Consider the following 20,325-nt stretch of genomic DNA (forward strand, 5'->3'; position numbering starts at 1 on the left):
GGCACACCGAGAGCAGAAGTTCAACTTCAGCCAGATCAGGCCTGCAAAGAAACTGCGTTTCACAGGTCTTTGTAAGAGATGTTCCCGGTAGGCTTTAAGAGCACTGTGCAGAGCGTGTTCTTTCTTAGCTTCTCCAAGAGCTGGAAGCAAGATGCTCTGGGGCCCAACTCGCCAATGGCAACAAGACTGCACGTTTTGCCTTTCAGAGCTCCAGGGCAATGTAGCACACCCTAGAGCAGAAGTTCTACTTCAGCCAGATCAGGCCTGCAAAGAAACTGCATTTCACAGGCCTTTGTAAGAGAAGTTCCCGGTAGGCTGTAAGAGCACTGTGCAGAGCGAGTTGTGTCTTAGCTTCCCCAAGAGCTGGAAGCAAGATCGCTCTGGGGCCCACCTCGCCCTTTGGAAAGAAGACAGCACTTTGTGCCTTGCAGCTCTAGGGCAATGTAGCACACCCAGAGCAGAAGTTCTACTTCAGCCACATGAGGCCTGCAAAGAAACTGCATTTCACAGGCCTTTGTAAGAGATGTTCCCGGTAGCCTGTAAGAGCACTGTGCAGAGCGAGTTGTTATTAAGCTTCCCAAACAGCTGGAAGCAAGATGCTTTGGGGCCCAACTCGCCCTTGGGAAAAAAGACTGCACTTTCTGCCTTGCAGCTCTAGGGCCATGTAGCACACCCAGAGCAGAAGTTCTACTTCAGCCAGATCAGGCCTGCAAACAAACTGCAGTTTCACAGGCCTTTGTAAGAGATGTTCCCGGTAGGCTGTAAGAGCACTGTGCAGAGCGAGTTGTTTCTTAGCTTCCCCAAGAGCTGGAAGCAAGATGCTCTGGGGCCAACCTCACCCTTTGCAAAGATGAAGCACTTTGTGCCTTTCAGCTCTAGGGCAATGTAGCACACCCAGAGCAGAAGTTCTACTTCAGCCAGATCAGGCCTTCAAAGAAACTGCGTTTCACAGGCCTTTGTCAGAGATGTCCCGGTAGGCTGTAAGAGCACTGTGCAGAGCGAGATGTTATTACGCTTCCCAAAGAGCTGGAAGCAAGACGCTTTGTGGCCTCTCTCCCCTTGAGGAAACAAGGCAGGAATTTGTGCCTTACACCTCTCAGGCAATTTACTACACAGCAGAGCAGAAGTTCTACTTGAGCGAGATCATGGCTTGGAAGTAACTGCATTTCACATGCCTTTGTAAGAGATGTTTGTGGTCGGCTGTAAGAGCACTGTGGAGAGCAAGTTGTTTCCTAGCTTCACAAAGAGCTGGAAGCAAGACGCTTTGTGACCTGTCTCCCGTTGAGGAAAGAACGAAGGACTTTATGCAATCACCTGTAAGGCAATGTAGGACACCAGCTAGCAGAAGCTCTACTTCAGCGAGATGAGGGTTGGGCAGAAACTGCGTTTCACAGGCCTTTGTAAGAGATGTTCCTGGTAGGCTGTAAGAGCACTGTGGAGAGCGAGTTGTTTCTTAGATTCCCACCACCTTGGAACTTCTACTCAAAGCCATGACCTACATTGCTCCAGAGGTGCAAGTGACAAAGCTATGAGTCATTGCCTCCAAAGGAGACAAGCCACAAACGGTCTTGCTTCCAGCTCTGGGAAGCTAAGAAACAACTGGCTCTCCATAGTGCTCTTATATCTACCGGGAACATATCTCACAAAGGCCTGTGAAATGCAGTTTCTTTCCAGCCCTGATATCACTGAAGTAGAAATTCTGCTCTGCCGTGTCCTACATTGCCCTAGACATGCAAGGCACAATTTCCTGGCTTGTTTCCTCAAGGGAAGGCAGGCCACAAAGCGTCTTGCTTCCACTCACTGGGAAGCTAAGAAACAACTCGCTCTCCACAGTTCTCTTGCAGCCGACCAGGAACATCTCTCTCAGGGGCCTGTGAAACACAGTTTCTTCTCAGACCTGATCTCTCTGAAGAAGAACTTCGGCTCTTCCGTGTCCTACATTGCTCTAGATAGGCAAAGCACAAAGCCCTGCCTATTTTCCTCAAGGGGAGACAGGACACATAAGTCTTGCTGCCAGCTCTTTGGGAAGCTAAGAAACAACTCGCTCTCCAAGGTGCTCTTGCAGCCTACCTGGAACATCTCTTACAAAAGCCTGTGAAACGCAGTTTCTTCCAAACCCTCATCTCGCTGAAGTAGAACTTCTGCTCTACCGTGTAATACATTGGCCTAGAAGTGGAAGTCCCAAAGCTCTGCAGGCTTCCTTAAGTGGAGACACGCCACAGACCATCTTGCTCCCAGCTCTTTCGCAAGGTGAGAAAGTACTTGCTCTCCCCTATGCTCTTAGGGCCTAACAGGAAACTCTGATACAAAGACCTGAAATGCAGTTTGGTTCCAGCCAAGATCTCGCTGCTGTGCAGCTGGGTGTGCTACGTTGCCCTAGAGTTGCAAGGCACAACGTCCTGCCTTGTTTCCAAAGGGTGAGATGGGCCCCATAGCGTCTTTCTTCCAGCTCTTTGGGCAGCTAAGAAACAACTCGCTCTGCACAGTGCTCTCACAGCCTACCGGGAACATCTCTTACAAAGGCCTGTGAAACGCAGTTTCTTGGCAGGCCTGATCTGGCTGAAGTAGAACTTCTGCTACGGGTCTGCAACATTGAGCTACAGCTGCAAGGCGCAACGTCCTGCCTTGTTTCCAAAGAGGGATTTAGGCCCCAAAGCATCTTGCTTCCAGCTCCTTGGGAAGCCAAGAAACAACTCGCTCTGCACAGTGCTCTTACAGCATACCGGGACCATCTGTTACAAAGGCCTTTGAAACGCAGTTTCTTGGAATGCCTGATCTGGCTGAAGTAGAACTGCTGCTCTGGGTGTGCTACTGTGCCCTAGAGCTGCAAGGCACAACGACCTGCCTTGTTTCCAAAGGGTGAGATTGGCCCCAGAGCATCTTGCTTCCAGTTGTTTGAGAAGCTCAGAAACAACTCGCTCTGCACAGTGCTCTTACAGCCTACCGGGAACATCTCTTACAAAGGCCTGTGAAACGCAGTTTGTTGGCATGCCTGATCTGGGTGAAGTAGAACTTCTGCTCTGGGTCTGCTACGTTGCCTTAGAGCTGCAATGCAGAAAGTGCTGCCTTGTTTGCAAAGGGGGATTTAAGCCCCAAAGCATCTTGATTCCAGGTGTTTGGGAAGCTAAGAAACAACTCGCTCTGCACAGTGCTCTTACAGCCTACCGGGAAAATCTCTTACAAAGGCCTGTGAAACGCAGTTTCTTGGCAGGCCTGATGTGGATGAAGTAGAACATCTGCTCTGGGTGGGCTGCATAGCCCTAGATCTGCAAGTCACAACGTCCTGCCTTGTTTTCAAAGGGTGAGATTGACCCCAAAGCATCCTGCTTCCAGGTGTTTGGGAAGCTAAGAAACAACTCGTTCTGCACACTGCTCTTACAACGTGCCGTGAAAATCTCTTACAAAGGCCTGTGAAACGCAGTTTCTTGGGAGGCCTATTCTGGCTTAAGTAGAACTTCTGCTCTGGGTGTGCTATATTGCCTAGAGCTGCAATGCACAACGGCCTGCCTTTTTTCCAAAATGTGAGATTGGCCCCAAAGCATCTTGCTTCCAGCTCTTTGGACAGCTAAGAAACTACTCGCTCTGCACAGTGCTCTTAAAGCCTACCGGGAACATCTCTTACAAAGGCCTGTGAAACGTAGTTTCTTGGCAGGCCTCTTGTGGCTGAAGTAGAACGTCTGGTCTGGGTGTGCTACATTGCCCTAAAGCTGCAAGGCACAACGTCCTGCCTTGCTTCCAAAGGACGAGATGGTCCCCAAAGCATCTTGCTTCCAGGTCTTTGGGAAGCTAAGAAACAACTCGCTCTGCAGAGTGTTCTAACAGCCCACCGGGAACATCTCTTACAAAGGCCTGTGAAACGCAGTTTGTTGGCAGGCCTGATCTGGCTGAAGTAGAACTTCTGCTCTGGGTGTGCTACATTGCCCTAGAGCTGCATGCACAAAGTGCTGCCTTGTTTGCAAAGGGCTATTGCAGCCCCACAGAATCTTGCTTCCAGGTGTTTGGGAAGCTAAGAAACAACTCGCTCTGCACAGTGCTCTTACAGCCTGCCGGGAACATCTCTTACAAAGGCCTGTGAAACGCCAGTTTCTTTGCAGGCCTGATCTGGGCTGAAGTAGAACTTCTGCTACGGGTCTGCTACATTGCACTACAGCTGCAAGACACAACGACCTGCCTTGTTTCCAAAGAGGGATTTACTCCCCAAAGCATCTTGCTTCCAGCTCCTTGGGAAGCCAAGAAACAACTCGCTCCGCACAGTGCTCTTACAGCCTACCGGGACCATCTGTTACAAAGGCCTTTGAAACGCAGTTTCTTGGAATGCCTGATCTGGCTGAAGTAGAACTGCTGCTCTGGGTGTGCTACTGTGCCCTAGAGCTGCAAGGCACAACGTCCTGCCTTGTTTCCAAAGGGTGAGATTGGCCCCAAAGCATCTTGCTTCCAGGTGTTTGAGAAGCTAAGAAACAACTCGCTCTGCACAGTGCTCTTACAGCCTACCGGGAACATCTCTTACAAAGGCCTGTGAAACGCAGTTTGTTGGCATGCCTGATCTGGCTGAATTAGAACTTCTGCTCTGGGCGTGCTACGTTGCCCAAGAGCTGAAGGCACAACGTGCTGCCTTGTTTCCAAAGGGGCATTTAGGCCCCAAAGCATCTTCCCAGCCATGATCTAGCTGAAGTAGAACTAATGGTCTACCGTGTCCTACGTTGCCCTAGAGATGCAAGGCACAAAGTCCTGCCTTGTTTCCTCACGGTAGGCTGTAAGAGCACTGTGGAGAGCCAGTTTTGTCTTAGCTTCCCAAAGAGCTGGAAGTAAGACCATTTGTGGCTTGTCTCCATTGGAGGCAATGACTCAGTTTTAGTGACTTCAGCTAGATCAGGCCTGCAAAGAAACTGCGTTTCACAGGCCTTTGTAAGAGATGTTCCCGGTAGGCTGTAAGAGCACTGTGCAGCTCTAGGGCAATGTAGCACACCCAGAGCAGAAGTTCTACTTCAGCCAGATCAGGTCTGCAAATAAACTGCGTTTCACAGATGTTTGTAAGAGATGTTCCTGATAGGCTGTAAGAGCACTGTGGAGAGCGAGTTGTCTCTTAGCTTCCCAAGAAGTGGAAGCAAGACGCTTTGTGGCCTCTCTCCCTTTGAGGAAACAAGGCAGGACTTTGTGCCTTGCACCTCTAGGGCAATATAGGACACGGCAGAGCAGAAGTTCTACTTCAGCAATATCAGGTCTGTGAAGAAACTGCATTTCACATGCCTTTGTAAGAGATGTTTGCGGTCGGCTGTAAGAGCACTGTGGAGAGCTAGTTGTTTCTTAGCTTCGCAAAGAGCTGGAAGCAAGACGCTTTGTCACCTGTCTCCCCTTGAGGAAAGAACACAGGACTTTATGCATTCACCTGTAACTCAATTTAGGACACCAGCCAGCAGAAGTTCTACTTCAGTGAGATGAGGGCTGGGAAGAAACTGCGTTTCACAGGCCTTTGTAAGAGATGTTCCCGGTAGGCTATAAGAGCACTGTGGAGAGCGAGTTGTTTCTTAGATTCCCAAAGATCTGGAAGCAAGAAGCTTTGTGGCTCTTCTTCCATTGAGGAAACAATGCAGGACATTGTGCCTTGGACCTCTAGGGCAATGTAGGACACAGCAGGGCAGAAGTTCTACTTCAGGGATATCAGGACAGGAAAGAAACTGCGTTTCACAGGCCTTTGTAAGAGATGTTCCTGGTAGGCTGTAAGACCACTATGGAGAGCCCGTTGTTTGTTAGCTTTGGATAGCTGGAAGAAAGACTGTTTGTGGCTTGTCTACTTTGGAGGCAATGACTCATAGCTTTGTCTCTTCCACCTCTATAGAAATGTAGAACATGGCAGAGCAGAAGTTCTACTTCAGCCACATGATGGCTGGGAAGAAACTGAGTTTCTTAGACCTTTTTAAGAGATGTTCCCGGAAAGCTTTAAGAGCACTGTGGAGAGCAAGTTGCTTCTTAGCTTCCCAAAGTGCTGGAAGTGAGACCATTTGTGGTTTGTCTTCTTTCGAGGCAATGACACATAGCTTTGTGTCTTCCACCTCTAGAGCAATGCAGGACATGACTTCAAGTAGAAGTACAAAGACGCCGAGAACTGGGATGGGAACAAACTGCATTTCAGATCTTTGTATAAGAAGTTGCCTATAGGCTGTAAAGGCCAGCAAAAAGCGAGTTCTTTATCTCGTTTTGAAAGAGCTGGAAGCAAGAGGCTTTGTGACCTGTCTCCCCTTGAGGAAACAAGGCAGGACTTTGTGCCTTGCACCTATAGGGCAATGTAGGACACGGCAGAGCAGAAGTTCTACTTCAGCGAGATCAGGGCTGGGAAGAAATGGCCTTTCACAGGCCTTTGTGAGAGATGTTCCCAGCAGGCTGTAAGAGCACTGTGGATAGCGAGTTGTGTCTTAGCTTCCCAAAGAGCTGGAAGCAAGAACGTTTGTTGCTTGTCTCCTTTGGTTGCAATAACTCAGCACTTTGTGTCTTCCACCTCTAGAGCAATGTGGGACATGGCTTAGAGCAGATGTTCCAAGGCCGTGAGATCATGGCTAGAAACAAACTGCGTTTCAGGCTTTTGTATGTGATGTTCCCAGTAGGCTGTAAGAACCCTGTGGAAAGCGAGTTCATTCTCACCTTGACCAAGAGCTGGAAGTAAGAAGGTCGGTGGCCTGTCTCCTCTTGAGGATGCCAGACAGGGCTTTGTGACTTCCACCTCTGGGGCAACGTATTGCATGGCAGAGCAGAAGTTCTACTTGAGCGAGATCAGAGCTGGGAAGAAACTGCGTTTCACAGGCCTTTGTGAGCCATGTTCCCGGTAGGCTGTAAGAGCACTGTGGAGAGCGTGTTGTTTCTTAGCTTCCCAAACACCTAGAAGCAACACGTTTTATGGCCTGTCTCCTGTTGAGGAACCAATGCTGGACATTGTACCTTGCACCTCTAGGGCAATGTAGGACATGGCAGGGCAGAAATTCTACTTCAGCGAGATCAGGGCTGGGAAGAAACTGCATAGCACAAGCCTTTGTAAGAGATGTTCCCGGTAGGCTGTAAGAGCAGTGTGGAGAGCCAGTTGTTTCTTAGCTTCCCAAAAAGCTGGAAGCAAGATGCATTGTGGCCTGCCTCGGCTTGAGGAAAAAAGGCAGGACATTGTGCCTTGCACCTATAGGGCAATGTAGGACATGGCAGAGCAGAAGTTCTACTTCAGCGAGATCAGGGCTGGGAAGAAACTTCGTTTCACAGACCTTTGTGAGAGATGTTCTCGGTAGGCTGTAAGAGCACTGTGGAGAGTGAGTTGCTGCTTAGCTTCCCAATGAGCTGGAAGCAAGACCGTTTGTGGCTTGTCTCCTTTGGTGGTAATGACTCAGCGCTTTGTGTCTTCCACCTCTAGAGCAATATGGGACATGGTTTAGAGCATAAGTTCTAGTGCGGTGAGATCATGGCTGGAAACAAACTGCCTTTCAGGCCTTTGCATGAGACGTTCCCGGTAGGCTGTAAGAGCCCTGTGGAAACCGAGTTCTTTCTCACCTTGCCAAAGAGCTGGTAGCGAGACGGTCTATGGCCTGTCTCCTCTTAAGGAAGTCAGGCAGGTCATTGAGAGTTCCACCTGTTGGGAAATGTATTACACGGCAGAGCCAAAGTTCTACTTCAGCTAGATCAGGGTTGGGAAGAAACTGCGTTTCACAGGCTTTTGTAGGAGTTGTTTCTGGTAGGCTGTAAGAGCACTGTGGAGAGCGAGTCGTATCCTAGCTTCCCTAAGAGCTGGAAGCAAGACGGTTCTGTCCTGGCTCCCCTTGAGGAAACACCCAGGACTTTGTGCCTTGCACCTCTAGGGCAACATAGGACATGGCTGAGCAGAATTTCTACTTAAGCGAGATCAGGGATGGGAACAAACTGCATTTCACAGGCCTTTGTGAGAGTTGTTCCTGGTAAACTCTAAGAGCGCTGTGGAGAGCGAGTTGATTCTTAGCTTCCCAAAGAGCTGGAAGCAAGACCGTTTGTGGCTGTCTCCTTTGGAGGAAATGAATCAGCGCTTTGTCACTTCCACCTCTATAGCAATGTAGGACATGGCTTAGAGCAGAAGAACCAAGGTGACAACATCAGTGCTGGAAGCAATCTGCGCTTCAGGACTTTGTATGATAGGTTCCCCGTAGGCTGTAACAGCCCTGGGGCAAGCGAATTCTTTCTCACCTTGCCAAAGAGCTGGAAGAAAGGCGGTCTGTGGCCTAACTCCTCTTGAGGATGCCAGGCAGTGCGTTGTGACTTCCACCTCTAGGACAAGGTATTACACGGCAGAGCAGAAGTCCTACTTCAGCGAGATTAGGGCTGGGGAGAAACTGCATTTCACAGGCCTTTGTAAGAGATGTTCCCGGTAGGCTGTAAGACCATTGTGGAGAGCGAGTTGTTTCTTAGCTTCCCAAAGAGCTGGAAGCAAGACGCTTATGGTCTGTCTCCCCTTGAGGAAACAAGGCAGGACTTTGTACCTTGCACTACTAGGGCAACATAGAACACGGCAACGCAGAAGTTCTACTTCAGCGAGATCACGGCTGGGAAGAAACTGCGTTTCACAGGCCTTTGTGAGAGATGTTCCTGGTAGGCTGTAAGAGCACTCTGGACTGCCAGTTGTTTCTTACCTTCCCAAAGAGCTGGAAGCAAGACCGTTTGTGGCTGTCTCCTTTGGAGGAAATGACTATGTTAGTGACTTCCACCTATAGAGCAATGTAGGACATTGCTTAGAGCTGAAGATCCAAGGTGGCGAGATAAGGGCTGGAAACAAACTGCGTTTCAGGTCTTTGTATGAGAGATTCCTTGTAAGGAGTAAGAGCCCAGGGGAAAGTGAGTTCATTCTCACCTTGTGAAAGACCTGGAAGCAAGACGGTCTGTGGCCTGTCTCCTCTCTAGGAAGCCAGGCAGGGCTTGGTGACTTCCTCCTCTATGTCAATGTATTACAAGGCAGAGCACAAGTTCTACCTCAGCCAGATCCGGGCTGGGAAGAAACTGTGTTTCACAGGCCTGTGTGAGAGATGTTCCCAGTAGGCTGTAAGAGCACTGATGAGAACAATGTGTTACTTAGCTTCCCAAAGAGCTGGAAGCAAAGCACTTTGTGGCATGCCTCCTATAGAAGAAACAAGGCAGGAGTTTGTGCCTTGCACCTCTAGGGCAATAGGGGACGTGGCAGAGCATAAGTTCTATTTCAGCAAGATCAGGGCTGGAAAGAAACTGCCTTTCACAGGCCTTTGTGAGAGATGTTCCGGGTAGGCTGTAAGAGCACTGTGCAGAGCGAGTTGTTTCTTAGCTTGCCAAAGAGCTGGAAGCAAAAACGTTTGTGGCTTGTCTCCATTGGAGGCACTGCCTCAGCACTTAGAGACTTCCACCTCTAGAGCAATGTAGGACATGGCTTAGAGCAGAAGTTCCAAGGCGTCGAGATCAGGGCGGGAACAAACTGCTTTTCAGGACTTTGTATGAGAGGTTCCCAGTAGACTGCAAGAGCCCAGGTAAAGTGAGATCTTTCTCACCTTGCCAAAGTGCTGGAAGCAAGACGGTCTGTGGCCTACCTCCTCTTAAGGAAGCCAGGCAGGGCTTTGTGACTTCCTCCTCCTGGGCAAAGTATTACACGGCAGACAGAAGTTCTACTTCAGTGAGATCAGGGCTGGGAAGAAAGTGCATTTCAAAGGGATTGTGAGAGATGTTCCCGGTAGGCTGTAAGAGCACTATGGAGAGCGAGTTGTTTCTTAGCTTCCGAAAGAGCTGGAAGCAAGACCGTTGTGGCTTGTCTCCTTTGGCGGCAATGACTCAGTGCTTTTTGTCTTCCACCTCTAGAGCTATGTAGGACATGGCTTAGAGCAGAAGTTTCAAGGCAGCGAGATCAAGGCTAGAAACAAACTGCGTCTCAGGAGTTTGTATGAGAGGTTCCCGGTAGGCTGTTAGAGCCTAGGGAATGAGAGTTCTTTCTCACCTTGCCAAAGAGCTGGAAGCAAGACGGTCTGTGGCCTGTCTCCTCTTCAGGAAGCCAGGCAGGCCATTGTGACTTCCACCTTTAGGGAAATGTACTACACGGCAGAGCAGAAGTTCTACTTCAGCGAGATCAAGGCTGGGAAGAAGCTGCATTTCACAGGCCTTTGTAAGAGTTGTTCCCGGTAGGGTGTAAGAGCACTGTGGAGAGCGAGGTGTTTCTTAGCTTCCCAAAGGGCTTGAAGCAAGACGCTCTGTGGCCTGTCTCCCATCAAGGATACAAGGCAGGACTTTGTGCCTTGCACCTTAGGGCAATGTAGGACACAGCAGAGCAGAAGTTCTACTTCAGCGAGATCGGGGTTGGAAAGAACCTGCGTTTCACAGGACTTTGTAAGGGATGTTACCGGTAGGCTGTAAGAGCAGTATGGAGAGAGAGTTGTTTCTTAGCTTCCCAAGGCTCTGAAAGCAAGAATCTTTCTGGCCTTTCTGCCCTTGAGTTAACAACGCAGGATATTGTGCCTTGCCCCTCTAGGGCAATGTAGGACACAGTAGAGCAGATGTTCTACTTCAGGGAGAACAGGGCTGTGAAGCGGCTGCATTTCACAGGCCTTTATGAGACATGTTGCAGGCAGGCTGTAAGAGAACTATGGAGAGCGAGATGTTTCTTAGCTTCCCAAAGAGCTGGAAGCAAGACGCTTTGCGGCCTGTCTCCCTTCAGGAAACAAGGCAGGACTTTGCACGTTGGACCTCTTGCACAATGTAGGACACCGCAGAGAAGTTCTACTTCAGCGAGATCAGGGCTGGGAAGAAACTGTGTTTCACAGGACTTTGTGAGAGATGTTCCCGGTAGGGTGTAAGAGCAAGGTGGAGAGCGAGTTGTTTCTTAGCTTTCCAGAGAGCTGGAAGCGAGAACAGTTGTGGCTTGTCACCTTTGGAGGCAATGACTCAGCGTTTTGTCACTTCCACCTCTAGAGCAAAGTACGACTTGACTTCGAGCAGAAGTTGCACAGCAGCGAGATCTGGGCTGGAACCAAACTGCGTTTCAGGTCTTTGTATCAGAGTTTCCTGTTAGGCTGTAAGAGCATAGGGGAAAGCTAGTACTTTCTCACTTTGTGAAAGAGCTGGAAGCAAGATGGTCTGTGGCCTGTCTCAACTTAAGGAAGCCAGGCAGGGCTTTGTGACTTCCACTTATAGGCTAATTTATTACACGGCAGAGCAGAAGTTCTACTCCAGCAAGATAAGGGTTTGGAAGAAACTGCATTCACAGGCTTTTGTAAGAAATGTTCCGGTAGGCTGCAAGAGCACCTTGGAGAGCGAGTTGTTTCTTAGCTTCCCAAAGAGCTGGCAGCAAGACTCTTGTGGCCTGTCTCCCCTTGAGGAAACAAGGCAGGACTTTGTGCTTTGCCTCTCTAGGGCAATGTAGGACACGGCAGAGCAGAAGTTCTTCTTCAGAGGGATCAGGTCTGAGAAGAAAGTGTGTTTCACAGGCCTCTGATAGAGATGTTTCTGGTCGGCTGCAAGAGAACTGTGGAGAGCGAGTTGTTTCTTAGCTTCCCAGTGAGTGGAAGCAAGACGCTTTGTGGCCTGCCTTCCCTTGAGGAAACAAGCCAGGAAATTGTGCCTTGCATGTCTAGGGCAATGTAGGACACGGCAGAGCAGAAGTTCTACTTCAGCGATATCAGGGCTGGAAAGAAACTGCATTTCACAGGCCTTTGTGAGATATGTTCCCGGTAGATATAAGAGCACTATGGAGAGCCAGTTGTTTCTTACATTCCCAGAGCTGGAAGCAAGACCGTTTGTGGCTTGTCTCCTTTGGAGGCAATGACTCATAGCTTTGTCACTTGCACCTCTAGAGCAATGTAGGTCATGGCTTTGAGTAGAAGTTCCAAGGTGGTGAGAACTGGGCTGGAAACAAACTGCATTTCAGGTGTTTGTATCAGGAGTTCCTGATAGGCTGTAAGAGCTCACGGCAAAGAGAGTACTTTCTCACCTTTTGAAAGAACTGGAAGCAAGACGGTCTGTGGCCTAACTCCTCCTAAGGAAGCCATGCAGGACTTTAGGACTTCCACTTCTAGGCCAATTTATTACACGGCAGAACAGAAGTTCTACTTCAACGAGATCAGGGATGGGAAGAAACTGCTTTTCGCAGGATTTGTGAGAGAAGTTCCCGGTAGGCCGTAAGAGCACTGCAGAGAGCGTGTTGTTTCTTAGCTTCCCAAACACATGGAAGCAACACGTTTTATGGCCTGTCTCCTGTTGAGGAACCAATGCAGGACATTGTACCTTGCACCTCTAGGGCAATGTAGGACATGGCAGGGCAGAAATTCTACTTCAGCGAGATCAGGGCTGGGAAGAAACTGCATAGCACAAGCCTTTGCAGGAGATGTTCCTGGTAGGCTGTAAGAGCAGTGTGGAGAGCCAGTTGTTTCTTAGCTTCCCAAAAAGCTGGAAGCAAGATGCATTGTGGCCTGCCTCCGCTTGAGGAAACAAGGCAGGACATTGTGCCTTGCACCTATAGGGCAATGTAAGACACGGCAGAGCAGAAGTTCTACTTCAGCGAGATCAAGGCTGGAAAGAAACCGCATTTCACAGGCCTTTGTGAGAGATGTTCCCTGTAGGCTGTAAGAGCACTGTGGAGAGCGAGTTGTTTCTTAGCTTCCCAAAGAGCTGGAAGGAAGAGCGTTTGTATCTTGTCTCCTTTGGCGGCAATGACTCAAGGCTTTGTGTCTTCCCCCTCTAGAGAACTGTAGGTCATGGCTTAGAGCAGAACTTCCAAGGCAGTGTGATCATGACTGGAAACAAACTGCATTTCAGGCCTTTTTATGAGAGGTTCCCAGTAGGCTGCAAGAGCCCTGTGGAAACCGAGTTCTTTCTCACCTTGCCAAAGAGCTGGAAGGAAGCTGGTCTGTGGCCTGTCTCCTCTTAAGGAACCACGGCAGGCCATTGTGACTTCCACCTTTAGGGAAATGTGTTACACGGCAGAGCAGAAATTCTACTTCAGCAAGACCAGGGCTGGGAAGAAACTGTGTTTCACAGACCTTTGTGAGAGATCTTCCCGGTAGGCTGTAAGAGCACTATGAAGAAGCACTTGTTTCTTAGCTTCCGAGACATGGAAGCAAGACCGTTTGTGGCTTTTCCCCTTTGGAGGCAATGATTCATAGCTTTGTCACTTCCACAGCTAGAGCAATGTAGAACTTGGCAGAAGAGAAGTTCTACTTCAGCGAGATCAGGGCTGGAAAGAAACTGCGTTTCACCGGCCTTTGTGAGAGATTATCTTGGTAGGCTGTAAGAGCACTGTGGAGAGTGACTTGTTGCTTAGCTAACCAAAGAGCTGGAAACAAGACCGTGTTTGGCTTGTCTCCTGTGGCGACAATGACTCAGCGCTTTGTGTCTTCCATCCTTAGATCAATGTGGGACATGGCGTAGAGCAGAAGTTCCAAGGCGCTGAGATCATGGCTGCAAACAAACTGCATTTCAGGCCTTCGTAGGAGAGTTTCCTGGTAGGCTGTAAGAGCGCTGTGGAAAGCGAGTTCTTTCTCACCTTGCCAAAGAGCTGGAAGCAACACAGTCTGTGGCCTGTCTCCTCTTAAGGAAGTCAGGCAGGCCATTGTGACTTCCACCTCTAGGGAAATGTATTACATGGCAGAGCAGAAGTTGTACTTCTGCAAGATCAGGGCTGGGAAGAAACTGCGTTTCAAAGTCATTTGTAAGAGATGTTCCCGGTAGGCTCTAAGAGCATTGAGGAGAGCGAGTTGTTCCTTACCTTCCCAAAAAGCTGGAACCAATACGCTTTGTGGCCTGTCTCGCCTTGAGGAAACAAGGCAGGAGTTTCTGCCTTGCCCCTCTGTGGCAATGTAGGACACGGAGAGTGGAATACTACTTCAGCAAGATCAGGTCTGGGAAGAAACTGCATTTCCCAGGCATTTGTAAGAGATGTTCCTGGTAGGCTGTAAGAGCATTGTGGAGAGCGACTTTTTCCTTAGCTTCCCAAAGAGCTGGAAGCAAGACCGTTTGTGGCTTGTCTCCTTTGGAGGCAATGAGTCAGCGCTTTGAGACTTCCAATCTAGAGCAATCTAGAACACGGCTTTCAGCAGAGGATCCAACTGTGCAAGATCAGGGCTGGAAACAAACTGCATTTCAGGCCTTTTTATGAGAGGTTCCCGGTAGGCTGTAAGAGACCTGTGGAAAGCGAGTTCTTTCTCACCTTGCCAAACAGCTGGAAGGAAGACGGTCTGTGGCCTGTCTTCTCTTAAGGAAGTCAAGCAAGTCATTGTGACTTCCACCTCTGGCACAATGTAGGACACGGCAGAGCAGAAGTTCTACTTCAGCAAGATCAGGGCTGGGAAGAACCTCCATTTCACAGGACTTTATGAGAGATGTTACCGGTATGCTGTAAGAGCACAGTGGAGAGCGAGTTGTTTCTTAGCTTCCCAAAGAGCTGGAAGCAAGACGCTTTGTGGCCTGTCTCTCCTTGAAGAAACAAGGCAGGACATTGTGCCTTGCACCTCTCTTTCAATGTAGGACACGGCAGAGCAGAACTTCTACTTCAGTGAGATCAGGGCTGGAAAGAAACTGCATTTCACTGGCCTTTGTGAGAGATGTTCCCAGTAGGCCGTAAGAGCACTCTGGAGAGCGAATTGTTTCTTGGCTTCCCAAAGAGCTGGAAGCAAGACCGTTTTTGGCTTGTCTCCTTTGGAGGCAATGACTCAGTGCTTTGTCACTTCCACCTCTAGAGCAATGTAGGACATGGCTTATAGGAGAAGTTGCAAGGCTGAGACATCTGGGATGGAAACAAACTGCAATTCATGTCTTTGTATGAGAGGTTCCCGGTAGGCTGTAAGAGCACAGGGGAAAGCGAGTTCTTTCTCACCTTGCGAAAGAGCTGAAAGCAAGACGGTCTGTGGCCTGTCTCATCTTAAGGGAGCCAGTCAGGGCTTTGTGACTTCCACCTCTAGGGAAATGTATTACACGGCAGAGCAGAATTTCTACTTCAGCGAGATCATGGTTGGGAAGAAAGTGCATTTCACAGGATTTGTGAGAGATGTTCCCTGTAGGCTGTAAGAGCACTGTGGAGAGCAAGTTGTTTCTTAGCTTCCCAAAGAGCTGGAACCAAGACCCCTTGTTGCCTGCCACCCCTTGAAGAAACAAGGCAGGACATAGTCCCTTGCACCTGTAGAGCAATGTAGGACACGGCACAGCACAAGTTCTACTTCAGCGAGATCAGGGCTGGGAAGGAACTTCCTTTCACAGGCTTTTGTGAGAGATGTTCCCGGTAGGATGTAAGAGCACTGTGCACAGCGAGTTGTTTCTTAGCCTCCCCAAGAGCTGGAAGCAAGACGCTATGTGGTCTGTCTCCAGTTGAGGAAACAAGGCAGGACTTTGTGCCCTGCAACTCTAGGCAATGTAGGACACGGCAGAGCACAAGTTCTACTTCAGCGAGTTCAGGGCTGGTGAGTAACTGTGTTTCCCAGACCTTTGTAAGAGATTTTCCCGGTAGGCTGCAGGAGCACTGTGGAGAGCGAGCTGTTTCTTAGATTCCCAAACAGCTGGAAGCAACACGCTTTGTGGCCTGTCTTCTCTTGAGGAAACAAGGCAGTACTTTGTGCCTTGCACCTCTAGGCAATGTAGCACAAGGCAGAACACAAGTTCTACTTCAACGAGTTCATGGCTGGGAAAAAACTCTGATTCACGGGCCTTTGTAAGACATGTTCCCAGTAGTCTGTAAGAGCACTGTGGAGAGCGTGTTGTTTCTTCGTTTCCCAAAGAGCTGGAAGGAAGACCATTTGTGGCTTGTCTCCTTTTTAGGCAATGACTCAGCAGTTTGTGACTTCCACCTCTAGAGCACCGTAGAACACGGCTTAGAGCATTAGTTCCAAGGCGGCAACATCAGGGCTGGAAACAAACTCTGTTTCAGGTCTTTGTATTAGAGGTTCCAGGTAAGCTGTAAGAGCCCAGGGAAAAGCGTGTTCTTTCCCACCTTGCGAAAGAGCTGTAAGCAAGACACTTTGTGGCCTGTCTCCACTTGAAGAAACAAGGCAGGATTTTGTGCCTTGCAACTCTAGGGCAATGTAGGACACGGCAGAGCACAAGTTCTAATTCAGCGAGTCCAGGGCTGGAAAGAAACTGCGTTTCACAGGCATTTTAGAGAGATGTTCCCGGTAAACTGTAAGAGCACTGTGGAGAGTGAGTTGTTTCTTAGATTCCCAAAGAGCTGGAAGCAAGACCGTTTGTGGCTTGTCTCCTTTGGCAGCAATGACTTAGTGCTTTGTGTCTTCCACCTCTAGAGCTATGTGGGACATGGCTTAGAACAGAAGATGCAAGGTGGTGCGATCATGGCTGGAAACAAACTGCATTTCAGGCCTTTGTATGAGAGGTTCCCCGTAGGCTATAAGAGCCCTGTGGAAAGGGAGTTTTTTCTCATCTTGCCAAAGAGCTGGAAGTGAGACGGTCTGTGGCCTCTCACCTCATAAGGAAGTCAGGCAGGCCATTGTGATTTCCACCTCATGGGCAATGAATTACATGGCAGAGCAGAAGTCTACTTCATCAACATAAAGGCTGGGAAGAAACTGCGTTTCACAGGACTTGTGAGATATGTTCCCGGTAGGCTGTAAGAGCAATGAGGAGAGCGAGTTGTTTCTTAGCTTCCCAAAGAGCTGGAAGCAAGACCGTTTGTGGCTTGTGCCCTTTGGAGGCAATGACTCGCCGCTTTCTCACTTCCACCTCTACAGCAACTTAGAACACGGCTTAGAGCAGAAGTTCCAAGGCAGGGATATCCGTGCTGGAAACAAACTCGATTTCAGGTGTGTGTATTAGAGGTTATCGGCAGGCTGTAAGAGCCCAGGGGAAAGCGAGTTCTTTCGAACCTTGTGAAAGAGCTGGAAGGAAGATGGTCTGTGGCCTGTCTCCCCTTGAGGAAACAAGGCAGGACTTTGTCCCTTGCAACTCTAGGGCAGTGTAGGACATGGCAGTGCAGAAGTTCTACTTCAGCAAGATCAGGTCTGGGAAGAAACTGCGTTTCACAGGCATTTTAAGAGATGTTCCCAGCAGGCTGTAAGAGCACTGTGGAGAGGGAGTTGTTTCTTCGCTTCCCAAAGAGCTTGAAGCAGGACCGTTTGTGGCTTGTCTCCTTTGGTGGCAATGACCCAGTGTTAGTGACTTCCACCTCTAGAGCAAAGTAGGACATGGCTTAGAGCAGAAGATCCAAGGCAGTGAGATCTGGGCTGGAAACAAACTGCGTTTCAGGTCTTTGTATTATAGTTTCCTGGTAGGCTGTAAGAGCCCAGGGAATGTGAGTTCTTTCTCTCCTTGCCAAAGAGCTGGAAGCCAGACGGTCAGTGGCCTATCTCCTCTTAAGGAAGCCAGACAGGGCTTTGTGACGTCCAACTCTAGGGCAATGTATTACACGGCACAGCAGAAGTTCTACTTCAGCGCGATCAGGGCTGGGAAGAAACTGCGTTTCACAGGCCTTTGTGAGAGATGTTCCCAGTAGGCTGTAAGAGCACTGAGGAGAACGAGGTGTTACTTAGCTTCCCAAACAGCTTGAAGCAAAGCGCTTTGTGGCATATCTCCCTTTGGAGAAACAAGGCAGGACTTTGGGCCTTGCACCTCTAGGGCAATGTAGGACATGGCAGAGCAGAAATTCTACTTCAGCAAGATGAGGGCTGGAAAGAACTGCATTTCACAGGCCTTTGTGAGAGATGTTGCCGATAGGCTGTAAGACCAGTGTGGAGAGCGAGTTGTTTCCTAGCTTCCCAAAGATCTGGAAGCAAGACCATTTGTGGCTTGTCTCCTTTTTTGGCAATGACTCAGCACTTTGTCACTTCCACCTCTAGAGCTATGTAGGACATGGCTTAGAGCAGAAGTTCCAAGGTGATGATATCTCGGCTGCAAACAATCTTCCTTTCAGGTCTTTCTGTCAGAGGTTCCCAGTAGGCTGTAAGAGCCCAGGGGAAAGCGCGTTCTTTCTCACCTTGCGAAAGAGCTGGAAGCAAGATGGTCTGTGCCCTGTCTCCTCTGAAAGAAGCCAGGCAGGGCTTAGTGACTTCCACCTCTAGGGCAATGTATTTCACGATAGAGCAGAACTTCTGCTTCAGGGAGATCAGGGCTGGAAGTAAACTAGGTTTCAGAGGATTTGTGAGAGATGTTATCGGTAGGCCATAAGAGCAGTGTGTAGATCGAGTTGTTTCTTAGCTTCACAAAGAAATGGAAGCAAGACTGTTTGTGGATTGTCTCCTTTAACGGCAATGACTCAGAGCTTTGTCACTTCCACCTCAAGAGCAATGTAGGACATGCCTTAGAGCGGAAGCTCCAAGGCGGTGAGATCAGGGCTGGAAACAAACTGGGTTGGAGGTGTTTGTATGAGAGGTTCCGGGTAGGCTGTAAGAGCCCAGGGGAAATCGAGTTCATTCTCACCTTGTGAAAAAGCTGGAAGGGAGATGGTCTGTGGCCTGTCTCCTCTTAAGGAAGTCAGGCAGGGCATTGTGACTTCCACCTCTAGGGAAATGTATTACACCGCAGAGCAGAAGTTGTACTTCAGCGAGATCAGGGCTGGGAAGAAACTGCGTTTCAAAGACGTTTGTAAGAGATGTTCCTGGTAGACTCTAAGAGCATTGAGGAGAGCGAGTTATTTCTTAGCTTCCTAAAGAGCCAGAAGCAAGATGCTTTGTGGCCTGTCTCTGCTTGAGGAAACAAGGCATGATTTTGTGTCTTGCACCTCTAGGGCAATGTAGGACACTGAGAGGGGAAGTTCTACTTCAGCGAGATCAGGTCTTGGAAGAAACTGCGTTTCCCAGGCATTTGTAAGAGATGTTCCCAGTAGGCTGTAGGAGCCCTGTGGAGAGCAACTTGGTTCATAGCTTCCCAAAGATCTGGATTCAAGAAGATTTGTGGCCTGTCTTCCCTTGAGGAAACAAGGCACGCCTTTGTGCCTTGGACCTCTAGGGCAATGTAGGACACAGCAGAGCAGAAATTCTACTTCAGCGAGATCAGGTCTGAGAAGAAACTGCGTTTCACAGTCCTTTGTGAGAGATGTACCCGGTAGGCTGCAACAGCACTGCGGAGAGCGAGTTGTTTCTTAGCTTTCCAAAGAGCTGGATGCAAGTCGCTTTGTGGCCTGTCTCCCCTTGAAGAAACAAGGCCAGACTTTGTGTCTTGCAACACTAGGGCAATGTAGGACATGGCAGATCACAAGTTCTACTTCAGCGAATCCAGGGCTGGAAAAACTGCGTTTCACATGCATTTGTGAGAGATGTTCCCGGTAAGCTGTAAGAGCACTGTGGAGAGCCAGTTGTTTCTCAGCTTCCGAGAGCTGGAAGCAAGACCGTTTCTGGCTTGTCTGCTTTGGAGGCAATGACTCAGCCCTTTGTGACTTCCACCTCTCGAGCAATGTAGGACATGGCAGAGGAGAAGTTCTACTTCAGCGAGATTAGGGATGGGAAGAAACTGCGTTTCACAGATCTTTGTGAGAGTTGTTCCCGGTAGCTGTAAGAGCACTGTGGAGAGTGAGTTTTTGCTTAGCTTCCCAAAGAGCTGGAAGCAAGACCGTTTGTGGCTTGTCTCCTTTGGCGGCAACGACTCATCGCTTTGTGTCTTCCATCTCTAGAGTAATGTGGGACATGGCTTAGAGCAGAACTTCCAATGTGGTGAGATCTGGGCTTTAAACAAACTGCATTTCTGCTCTTTTATGAGAGGTTCCCTGTAGGCAGTAAGAGCCCATGGGAAAGCGAGTTATTTCTCACCTTGGGAAAGAGCTGGATGCGAGATTGTCTGTAGGCTGTCTCCTCTTAAGGAACCCAGACAGGGCTTTGTGACTTCCACGTCTAGGGCAATGTATTACACAGCAGAGCAGAAGTTCTACTTCAGCGAGTTAAGGGCTGGGAAGAAAGTGTGTTTCACAGGCCTTTGTAAGAGATGTTCCCGGTGGGCTGCAAGACCACTGTGGAGAGTGAGTTGTTTCTTAGCTTCCAAAAGAGCTGGAAGCAAGACCGTTTGTGGCTTGTGTCCTTTGGAGGCAATGACTCAGCGTTTTGTCACTACCACCTCTAGAGCAATGTAGAACACGGCTTAGAGCAGAAGTTCCAAGGTGGTGAGATCAGGGCTGGACACAAACTCTGTTTCAGGTCTTTGTATGAGAGATTCCCAGTAGGATGTAAGAGTCCAGGGGAAAGTGAGTTCTTTCTCACCTTGCAAAAGAGCTGGAAGCAAGACTGTCTGTGACCTGTCTCCCTTTGAGGAAACAAGGCAGGACTTTGTGCCGTGCACATCGAAGAAAATGTAGCACACGGCAGAGCAGAAGTTCTACTTCAACGAGATCAGGGCAGGGAAGAACCTGCGTTTCACAGGCCTTTGTAAGAGATGCTCCCGAAGGCTGCAAGAGCA

This window comes from Equus przewalskii, chromosome 8 (genome assembly GCF_037783145.1).
Source record: "Equus przewalskii isolate Varuska chromosome 8, EquPr2, whole genome shotgun sequence".
NCBI classification, from domain to species: Eukaryota; Metazoa; Chordata; class Mammalia; order Perissodactyla; family Equidae; genus Equus; species Equus przewalskii.